The sequence below is a fragment of the Hippocampus comes genome, unplaced genomic scaffold (assembly GCF_001891065.2).
Source record: "Hippocampus comes isolate QL1 unplaced genomic scaffold, H_comes_QL1_v1.1 scaffold25, whole genome shotgun sequence".
Taxonomy (NCBI): Eukaryota; Metazoa; Chordata; class Actinopteri; order Syngnathiformes; family Syngnathidae; genus Hippocampus; species Hippocampus comes.
Genome location: NW_017804844.1, coordinates 458817 through 470620, shown reverse-complemented (window position 1 = coordinate 470620; position 11804 = coordinate 458817). Strand labels below are relative to the sequence as shown.

Here is an 11804-nt window from a genome sequence, read left to right as displayed (position 1 = left end):
AAAGCTACGAAAGGCACACAAATAACTCTTGTTTCACGAATTAGCTCAACATCGTTTTTGGAGATTGGGGAAGCGGCCAACGGGAAGTGTTTCATCTCCAAGGCTCAGCCGGACTTGTGGGGATTGGCTTTTTTAAATATGAAGGAGATGCAATTTGCTGCGCTGCGCCGGCGTCCAAGGCTGACCCGCCCGGGATGAATATCCAAACCCTTGATGAAAATTGATGCCAACAGCAATTTTACACCACCTGAACAGTTGTTCATCAACCGCACTAAAAACAACATTCTGCATGACGATATGTACCGGGCTGGGATGTGTGCGTCTTCATGCCTCCAAAAAATACGTACACATACAGTTTGGTAGATTGGCTCTCATGTGCTTGGTGCAAAAAAATTGTGTAATTTGATTTTCGCACCGGGGCAAGTCGGGTTTACCGTCTTTAGAAATTCGATGGACCGTGTGGCTCCTCGCTGGGTGTTCCCAGGGTGTTTTTTTTTTTTTTTTTGTGACAATTTGGTGACAGAAAGTAGACTAGGTATAAGCAGGTCTAAGTTTTGGCGCAAGGGGTGGAACGTGATTTTGGTGGATTTGATCCAGTCGCAAGCAAACAGATTCTGAGCTCTGGGGGGCGTTGCGTTGTGGATGTCACTCAGAAATATGACAGTTGGGAGGACGTTGACACAAGATTGGGGGATCAGTGCCCATCCACAGCGGCTGACTTGCCATGGCGTGCTTCTTGTAGTTTCTTTTGAATGTACTTTTCCAGTCTCCTGCCTCTATATGCCATGAAGAACATCGCGCAGCTCTCTGCACTCAGCGCTCCCTCCCACAACGGCGCAAACGCCCCCTTCTAACCTAAGAAAATACTAAAAGAAAGATAACTCACCAGGCACAAAAATAGGGCCCGCAGTCATGACCGCTTGTATCCCTAAATGCCATTGAAGGTAACAAGTTGCCTATTTTTGTTCTTTATCAGAACGAAGGTGACTATCGTAGCGATAAAAGGATTGTAATCTGACAAGAATATCGTATCTTTCCAAGGCAAAGTTGCACTTTTGTAATATTAAAGTCAAAGTTTAACAAGTAAATTTCAAATACAACTTTAATGTGTGTGTGTGTGTGTGTGTGTGTGTTTGTCAGGTGTGCGACTGCTGGCAGTGATTGCCCTGTGTTCCCATTTGGCCTGTGGCTAATCACCAGAGTCCAGCGGCTAATCTTCAGTATCGCCCGGGCATCAGGAAGCCGCGGGGGGTGGGGAGTGGGGGGGGTCGCCCATTTCCTCCAAGAGCCTCACAAACGGCTAACTTCTTCACGGCCGCAATCCGATCGTTGGCCGCGTGGCAGGAAAAGCCCATCAGGTGTCGCGCCAGCGGACGAAGTCCCAGAGAAACCTTATTATAACCCAGAGAAGAGGACAAGGGGGAAGGGAGACAATAATGCACCTTCACTGTTCTCCCCCTCCAAAAAGAGCTTTTCGAGTGAATTGCTTTGATTGACATTGTGATGTGCAGTGACTTCTTTTTCCCCCTTCTCCTTTTTCGAGTTTGGCTTCGGGAACGGCGAGGCGGCAAAGTCACCGGGAAGGTGGGCAACGTTGGATGGCGCCCCGTAAGCGTAAGCGTTCCAGCTGGTGTGGACACAAACGGCGATCATTAGTTGGGTTGGAACGGAACCTCAAGGGGGGAGGAGGGTTGGGGGTGGGGGGCCGGCGATTGCTGGACGCGGTTCTGTCATGCATGCTGAGCTGTCGACTGTCATCCGGCACACACCGGCAAGTTGTTGGATGATCGGAAAGGCCTTCGGTGGCTGACAATTACTACAAACACGCTTTGCAGGCACTGGAGATGGAACATTTGAAACCCTAATTTTGGCCTGAAACACTCATTTAAAACCATACCTTTGTTTAAAACCCTAAAATCACCAACCAGAACCCTAAGTCTGGCTTTAACCTTCTTTTGGAATGTAAATAAAAACCTAAAACCCATCTCACCCTCGAAACCCTAACACTGCTTTTGAAACCTTAATTGTTGAAGCCTTAGCTCGAAACCCTAACCTGAGTTGGAAGCAATAACCTTAAATCCATAACCCTGGCTTCAAGCCCGAATTTGAAAACTTCACCGTGACTTGAAAATTAAAACCAGACACGAAACCTGAATTTGAAACCTTAGCTGTTGCTTCAAATCTCAGTCCTGCCTTGAAACCATACCCCTTTGTCTTTGAAATGAAGTCACTTGCGACATCATCGTCAGCCTCCGAAGGGAACTTAATGAGCAAGCTGACAATTGCGAGTTGCTGTCAAATTGCAGCCAATCACGTCTTGCGCCGTCTGCCTCGCCAATGAGCGCGCCACTTACGGCGCAGACTCCCCGCTGGGCCAGCTGCTGGCGTGTGTCATGCCAGCTTCTGGACCTTTAATGGTGGTCCAGTATGTATATTTAGAGTCGGGCTTCTTTGGATGTTCGCAGCTTAAAGCCGCTAATTGTTCTTTCTGCCAGCCTGACGAGCACTTAGAATATCAAGACTTGGCGTCGGGGACTCAGAAACCTTTGAAACTTTTTGGTGATTTGTGACCAAGACAGAAGAAGAAAACAAGAAAAGGCTTGAATTTTTTTTTTTTTTTTTCCCGAGCCTTCCCCGTGTGTATGAATGACAAAATCCTACTTGGAAATGTTCACGCTGTCTTCTGATCTTAATTTGGAACTTTGACCTCTGTTTAAAACCCTGACTTGAAACCCTAACCATGCCAAGTTTCCCTAATCAGTGGTACCGAGTTGGGCGTTTAAAAGCGGTGAATTATTGAGGGAAGATGACGACTCGTCTTCATGGTTGCAACACGTCAGGCGTGTTGCGCACATCTCATTTGGACGGATGCTCTCCATCTTTTATTCATGCATCTTTTCCATTTTTTATAAAGTCTTGGTGGGGGCGGGCACTCGGCGGCGTCCCCCCTCGGGTCCCCCTCGCGGCTTCAAAGCTTCAGGGCTTCGCTTGCGCCCGTGCGACCTTTGCGGGCTGGGCTAGCCGTCAACTGCGCTCGCGTGTCTTTTGTTCCCTTCATTTTTCATGAGAATGCGTCATTTTGTTTGGGGCGACATCGTTACACCACCTAGCGTGACCTTCAACAAGTGCTCATTCTGTTTGTTTGTTTGTTTGTTTTAAACGATGGCAGACATCATCATGAGGAAATGATTTTTAACATTTTAAACCCAATCTTTCTTTGAAACCCTACTGCTGGCTTCTTGCCTTAATTTTGAAACTCTGACCAGGTTTGAAAACCTCATTTGAAACCCGAATCCCTCATTTGATGCGCTATACCACATTGGTGACCCTTGCTGTAGAGTTTTTTGTGCTGCGGAACGGATTGCACATCTTGAGACCCAATTTAGAAACCATAACCTGGTCTTGAAACCCAGATTTGAAACCCTAACTTGAGACTTCAAATTTAGTTTAAAAATAACTCCCCCTGGCTTTGAATTTCGGAACCCTACTTCGAAACGCTGGCCCAAAATTAAATCATCCATCCGGGCTTCAAGCTGTATTTTGAAACCCTAACTTGAAACCGTAACCCTCACTTGAAAAACTTTTTTTTTTGTGTGTCTTTCATTCTAGCTGACATTGATTAGCGAGCAGCGGTCGCGTTGGCCTCGGCACCACCAGATGGTCGCCGGTTCGACTTCCCTTCCAGCTCTCAATGTCGCCTCATCCTTCAGGTAACGACTCACCTCGGCCCCTGTGCTCGCTAAACCTGATTTTCTCATTTTTCATTTTTACTGGCCACCGCGCGCCGAGCGTCCAGCGCGATGATGTCGGCGAAGGGCGAGCTGGAGGCTGCGCGTTGCCTCCGTGCTGGAGGCCGCCTTTTCATGCGCGTGATCTTGCGCAAAGGTCTTGCGCTTGTATAAAAGGTACCGCGGCGCCGTCTTCTCGGCGACTCATCGTTCAGTTGGAGTTCATCCACCATTTTTACCTGACAGTGATTGCTCCTAAGGAAGGAAACAAGATGAGAGGGAAAAAAAGCAAAAATATTTCCATCCCGTGTGTGCTGAAATTGGGAGTTGAAACCCGAATGAGAAAGCCTGACCCGACTTGAAACCCTACCCCTGATTTTAAAAACTGAATCAGAAGCACTAATCAAAACCGTATTTCTAAACCCCGCTACTGCCTTGGAACCCAAATTAGGAGCCGTGATGCTTCTTTCAAACACAAATTTCAAAACCCTACCTTTTGCTTGAAACCCGACCCAATGCCCTAATATGGTGTGCAGCTAATATATATGTACGCACAATATTTTTTTTCCATAGCAAGTTTTTCAAAAATCCCTGCTCTTAACTTCCATTAGAAATATACGGGAAACTTTCCGGAAATTGTCGAAAGCGTTCCAGGCCTTCGCCACTCAGAGGGTGCGCAAGGACGTCCTTCCCGGATTGCAGGTCGTCCTCGTGTCAAGTGTGGCTCGGCTGGATCCGAGGATACGCCGGCTTTGTGTTGGGATTTTGGCCGGGATTGAGCAGTAATGGTTTTGCGGTCTCGGAGGATTCTTGTGATGAGGCGCAATTGGACTCATCTGCTCCTTCCATCGATTTGTTTTTCGCCGCGCTTCACTTTTCTCATTTTTAACGACTTGTGAAGACCATAATTCTATCGAACACCGCCGGGCCGCTTCTTATCCCGGCTTTGTTTTGATTGCAGCCTGAAAGTCGTTTGGGGTCTGGCTTGTGGAGAGAGCGAGAAAGAAAGGCGGCGCTGATGGAATCCAACCCTTCTGAGGCGGCAAACGCATCCGTGTGGATCGTTGGGCTAATTGATTTTCATCGTGTCATTTTTGTACATGAAACCGTTACGGGTCCGTCGCGTTGATTGAAACAATTTTGCGGATTGCTGGATGAACGCAAATGAACCGACGCTTTCTCGGACTGCCCGCTGTAATGAGATCAATCCCGAAAATCGCCGCGCTGTGCCATTGATGCACATCTTGCATGACAAAGTGTGCCTAATGAAGTGGCCAGGCGGTGGACGCGCAAGCGAAGACAAAAATGGCGTTTGTCCGCTTTTAGTATTTTAGCAAATGCTTTCAGTTTTGCACGTTTCTCAAATGAAGACTTATTTTATATATTTACTTTTCATCCAAACAAGAGCTAGTTAGCGTCAAGTCAACTTTTATGTTTGATTTTTGCTGTTGTCTTTTTCAGATAATAGTTTTCCGAACATCAGAACCTGTTTTTTTTTTTTTTTATTGGTTTTGTTTTTTCCAGGCTATGATAGCGCGACATAATCAAACAAATAAGTAGATGTGAAAAAATGAAGCAGTTGACTTTTACCCTCGTCGGACAACTTTGGCTCGTGTTTGAAGTTCATTAAAGCGACATGAGGCTACGGAGGAAAAGAGCAATACGAGCTGGATACATTGAGTTTAATCCTCGCCCCCCTCGTGGAAGATGATTGGTCGTCGTGCACGTGACCATTGATTGCCGTTAAAGTTCCGACAATTATCATCGGGAGCCGAGCGAGCGCCTCATCTCCGTCCCCCGCGATTGGACGACCGATCGAACGAGGCCAAAAGGGACGTTTTGGTGTCGCGCGCGACAACAAATGTACAGACGAGCACCCGGCGTCGACTCCAAGACTTTCCCTCGAAAACATGAAATATTTTCCGAGTCAGAGGGAAAACAGGGTCTGAAATGCTAATCACACAGACAACCACTTGAAAGAAGAAATTTGGGCTTTTTGAATTAATAACACCAGTTTTATGCTTTAAGATGACTTTGCCACAAAATTTGCATGCGTATCAGATTTGATTTGCATTCCTGTGATCCGGAGAATGTATTATCTGCCCGCGATTCAGCATCTCTTATCTGGAGCGCCTCCCAATCAATGGAGAGCGCCGCTGAATATGGATTAAGGATGGATATCTGAGGGAGCTCAACTTACATGAACTGCTTTACCCCCGCCAACTTCATTTATTTATTTTTTTATTATTATTCATATTCGCCTTCGTTAGACAGCGCGCGGCCTCACGCGGGCGGCTTTCTTTTTCGAGCAGCGTTTCCCAAACTTGGCAAATATTTTAAATGAGGAAAATCTTATGGCACGCCACCAAACAAACAAAAAAAAAACAATAAAAAAAAAAACTAAAAAGTTTGAGACGTGTTTTTCTGGCGTTCCAGTGGTGGTTTGGCAGCGTTTCAGCAGCATTTCAGTGGAATGAGTTTCAGCTGTATTCTGCTCTGAAAAACGTTTTTATTTTGTTGTTGTTGTTGTTGAATTTTGCTCAATTTTATTTTGTCAAGCGGTTGCATGGAACAAAATCATTTGGATCGACGTACATTTTTCAGTAGACTTTACATTGACTTAAAAAAGAGATGATTTTATGACCCTTCGCAAAAACAAAAGTGGAAAAATGGTGGTGCTTTTTAAATCGATTTCTAGATTCCTATTTTCCTTTTTTTTTTAAATATTAACTGAGAATAGCTTGTTTTTTATTTGACTGAGAAATCTGGTACTCAGGTCAAAAAAAGCCCAAAACAACTCACAACATTAGGATTCCACAATGCGTGTCGACTTCCAAACCGAGTCGCGATAAACGTCTCCGTCACTGTGAGGACGCCTTGCCGACTTGATGCAAAAATAAAATAAATAAAATGGCGTTTCTCTGACAAAAGGCAGAGGGGGATATCTCTCCGCCTGATAAATGAACCGCGAGTCAGGAGGATCTCCAAAGAGATAGCTTCCAGTCTGCGGGCCAGGAAAGGCGGGGAGTGTCAGCCTTTTTGCACACTGACTGATTTGGACTGCCGGCACCGAGAAACGATGAGGACCTTGCAGATTTATGATGCTTTTTGCCACCATGTTAAATATACACTTTGAGACATGGCGCGCAGAAAGAAGCACTTTGAAAGCCTTATCGGGCGCAAAGGATTCATGAAGGAGCCACACCACAGTACCTACTTGGGTCATTTATTCCGAAGGGAGCCCCGCACACTGCTGGAACGCCACTGAAATACGTTTAGAAATGGAACTAAATTGTGGGGAAAAAAAAATGCTGCTGAAGCACTGCGCCACTGCCAACATACTGCTAAAGGACGACCGAAACAACTGAAAGACTGCTAAAACACAATACAATACATTATTTATATTGCACTTTCACAACAGCTGCAGCTGTAGCAAAGCGCTTTACAGAACAGTTAAGATACAAAAACAAAATGATATATTGCAACACATAACGTAAGACACGGATAGGCATGCAATCTGAATGTTTTTTCCGGCATACGCTTTGTTGATTGAAGCAGTTATTGATGAAAGAGGAGAGAATCAAAGCTCAAAATGCGCATACATCTGCTACAAGCTAAGTTTGAAAGTAAACAAGAAGCTGTATTATTGTCCGTTGACGAAAAACTAGATTACTTCTCCTGTCCCGTGTAAATTCGCTTCAACTCCAAGCGGCGACTCTTAGTTCCAAATACGCATCGGTGCTATGCGCCGACGCTCCTCTCTTCTCGTCTTCGGCTCCACAAGCCGTTCATCCAGCCACACCAACGGCAGACTGTCCAACAGCGCCTACATCGCCGCTAAACAAAACGGGGCTGTGAAAAATGCGACCCATTGCAGTCGCAAAAAAAAAAAAAAAAAACAAGCGCCAAGCGGCTATCCAATGGCCACAGTCAAATAGCGCCGACATTCCTCCCAATCAAAATTAGTTCTAGTGCATGCGTGCTGCGAAGAAGGCGCAACCTCAAACCCCAGATTCTTCTTCGACGAATGCCGTGGCCATAACGCTAAAAACGGTCCACATCGGGTCCACACGAAGGACAACAAACACCATCTGACAAAACAAAAGACAAAAACAACAAAAAGCAAAGCTCTTAAACAGCTCTTGCCGACGGCTGCCAACGACGGCGCCATCTTGGATTTTCTTCTCCACAACTGCGATGCAAAATCACTCGCATGATTCCTTTGTCACAATTTTTACACCACTGCTGAAACTGCGAAAGCACTGTGCACTTTGCAGCCACATGTAAGCCTCGGAATAATCCCTTGCCAGTTTCTGCTGACTCGGCGTGATCTAAGACACAATGTCGCCAATCATGCCAAAGGCCGCCAATGTTGGAACATTGTGCATCCCCCTGAGCCCAAAATGTTTCTTGGATTCCGATCGCACTTTGATATGTAGATCTCTGCATTGCATTATTTATCAAGAGTCAAGCAAGACAAGTTTTCTTTCAAAATCCCTTCAGTCTCTTTCTCCCCATACTGAACCCCCCCTCACACCCTCCCACCCCCGCCGCCATTATTGCCAAACAGGCAAACATGACGTTAGTTAGACACTTTGGAATATATTTAATGTATTCCCTGTGCTATGAATCCTGATAACTATCACTGTGTTCTCGGAAATCAAAACTATTTTCATCTTGAAGTGTCTGGATCAAACTACTTGACACCAAAGTCTCTCCTCAGCCAGATGACAAAGACAGAACGATTGACCTAGCTCGCATTTTACACCATACGCTGGATTTTTCCAGGACAAGGCTGTCATCTTTTGGTCAAACTTTTGAAGAACTTCCATTGCATCGTTCGTCCCTGGCCTACTTTATTCCCACGTCCTATTAACCTGAAGATGAGAATATAAATGGGTTAGTTGAAGGTGGAGTGTAATTGGTGATTATATCCTCAACACCCACTCTCAAAAAAATCTTCACTCGGTGCAAACGATGGACGAACAGACTCTATCTGGACCAACTTTCCTTCCCCGCATCAGGATCTCCAAATTGTAAAAAACTCAGTGCAGTGTTATCTCTACTTACGAAATGAATTGGTTCTGGAAGAAATTTCTTAACTCAAAAATGTGTAAGTAGAGACGCGTTTACCATGTAAATGCCCTAATCCGTTCCAAGCCCCCCAAATAAAGCATAAAAATGCAGAGTTGTGTCTAATGTAAAAATGTAAAAAATTCCAAAAAAAAAACTTCTATTTTACCTTTCGTATCTTGAAATTTCTTTCGTAACAAGAGGCAACATTTTCCTGTTGAGGCATTTCGTAACTTCAAAACTTGGTGTGAAGACCTGGCTGTCGTACTACACGATTTTGTATGTTCAGAGAACCTTTTCAGGACAGGGCTGTCATTCCTTTGGCGAAACTTTTGAAGAACTTTTTCACTCGATCGCCGTCAATGTCTCCTTTTGTCCCTGGCCCGATAACGGCGAGCTAATCTATTCCCACGTCCAGTTAACCTGAAGATTAGCGGACGAGTGGGCTCGTTGAAGGTGGACTGCAGCAGGTGATTATGCCCTTGCGTCCGCCTCAAAGGCGTGTCCGGCGTGCGTGCGCGCTTGACTTTGATCTTCAAAGCTGACCTCCCTTCCCCGCCGCTGATTGATGGATGGGCGCACCATTGGCGCCGGCTTATCCGGCAGGCGGGGCCGGGCGGGATGAATGAAATTGTCCTTTATCGTGCGCCCATCAGCCCGGTGAGAAATTGTCCTCTCGCGGCCAATGCATTTATCCCCACGCCAACGCTATTGATTAAGCCCCGGCTGATTTCGTCAGCAATTATGACCTCATCGCTAATCAATCTCGTCCCGGGAGACTCGACACAAACGCCCCGCAATTGCTTGCAAGTTTGCGAGATATTAACGAGGCTCAGGGATCATGGGAAAGTTTGGAGGCTGGCTAATGGCGTCGCTGGGGAGAGACGGTATTGGCGTCCCACGATGTGTCCTGGCGGCGATTGGACAGATGAACGCGACAAAGATTAAACGCGGACAAAGACCGGGTCCACCTTCCTTTGATGACCTTTTTTTTAATTGGCCCGCCAGGGTTGAAATAACACACTCAATTCCTGTTGAGTTTCGTTTTCAGCTTCCTGTCTACATTTCCCACGAGAATGACTTCCCCCAAATAATTTTGGTGGTTGCTTTTAAAACGGGAGCTCAGATTTTAAGACACTTCCAGAGTTTTTAGTCACAGCCTAGTCTCCGACTGAGGTTTTACAGAGACTGAATGAATTTCGCAGGGTCACGATTTCTATTTTACCTTTCGTATCTTGAAATTTCTTTCGTAACAAGAGGCAACATTTTCCTGTTGAGGCATTTCGTAACTTCAAAACTTGGTGTGAAGACCTGGCTGTCGTACTACACGATTTTGTATGTTCAGAGAACCTTTTCAGGACAGGGCTGTCATTCCTTTGGCGAAACTTTTGAAGAACTTTTTCACTCGATCGCCGTCAATGTCTCCTTTTGTCCCTGGCCCGATAACGGCGAGCTAATCTATTCCCACGTCCAGTTAACCTGAAGATTAGCGGACGAGTGGGCTCGTTGAAGGTGGACTGCAGCAGGTGATTATGCCCTTGCGTCCGCCTCAAAGGCGTGTCCGGCGTGCGTGCGCGCTTGACTTTGATCTTCAAAGCTGACCTCCCTTCCCCGCCGCTGATTGATGGATGGGCGCACCATTGGCGCCGGCTTATCCGGCAGGCGGGGCCGGGCGGGATGAATGAAATTGTCCTTTATCGTGCGCCCATCAGCCCGGTGAGAAATTGTCCTCTCGCGGCCAATGCATTTATCCCCACGCCAACGCTATTGATTAAGCCCCGGCTGATTTCGTCAGCAATTATGACCTCATCGCTAATCAATCTCGTCCCGGGAGACTCGACACAAACGCCCCGCAATTGCTTGCAAGTTTGCGAGATATTAACGAGGCTCAGGGATCATGGGAAAGTTTGGAGGCTGGCTAATGGCGTCGCTGGGGAGAGACGGTATTGGCGTCCCACGATGTGTCCTGGCGGCGATTGGACAGATGAACGCGACAAAGATTAAACGCGGACAAAGACCGGGTCCACCTTCCTTTGATGACCTTTTTTTTAATTGGCCCGCCAGGGTTGAAATAACACACTCAATTCCTGTTGAGTTTCGTTTTCAGCTTCCTGTCTACATTTCCCACGAGAATGACTTCCCCCAAATAATTTTGGTGGTTGCTTTTAAAACGGGAGCTCAGATTTTAAGACACTTCCAGAGTTTTTAGTCACAGCCTAGTCTCCGACTGAGGTTTTACAGAGACTGAATGAATTTCGCAGGCTCACGATTTCCAAGACTAGAATTCGATTCTCGCGGCATTTTGGGCGGTCAAATGTTCTTCGGCTCATTTGCGTTTTTCGCCGAGCTTTCCCCTTCATCTTTATGTCACGCGTGATTGTTTCCGAGTTCCGGTTTTGTTAGAGCTCATCTGTTGGCGGTTGGTTGCGTCACACCGCCGCAAAGACCGAAAGACTTGTGATGATCACAAGGCCCGCTTGATAGTTTGCTCAGGCTGAGACCTGCAAAAGACTGATCCAAAACGGCTGAGATTTCCTCCGTACACTCGAGGATGGCGATGGCTGAAGCGCGCCGTGACTCCTCCTGATGCTCGGTTTTGAGCCTGAGACTGTGAAAATTGTCAGGCGGAAGCGCAGCGTGAGTTATTGTTCATGTCTACTTTCGTCATACACACCTAATCAGGAGGCATACAGTGCACCTGGGTTCTTCTCTCACACCTGGAGACAATCAGACGAGACTGTCGTGTATCAGGAAAGGGGGGGGAGGGGCTTGGGTTCCTTCCGCTCAGTTGGTTGGATGTCTTCATGGCTCTGACGATTTCGTACGTTTTGATGTAGCGTGCGAAGAGGTTGTCCGACCTTGTTTGTCAAGTGTATTTTCCAAGCTTCCGTTCAGAAAACTCTCAAGCTCCTTTCGTCATTGTGCTTGACAGAGACGTAACCCGTTAATTTATTTATTTATTTATTCATTTATTTATTTATTTATTTATTCATTTTAACACAG

At 46.3% G+C, this 11804-nt stretch overlaps 1 protein-coding gene across 1 annotated transcript in view; it reads left to right on the top strand.

Moving 5' to 3' along the window:
- Positions 1-1542: 1542 nt before the first annotated feature.
- The window catches only part of LOC109519075 (cadherin-10-like), a 70404-nt gene continuing 60142 nt past the window's right edge, over positions 1543-11804 (top strand). Inside the window, exons 1-2 of the mRNA XM_019875391.1 lie at positions 1543-1584; positions 3610-3710. The gene's annotated coding sequence lies outside the window, so the exon portion shown is untranslated. The remainder of the gene's footprint in view (positions 1585-3609; positions 3711-11804) is intronic.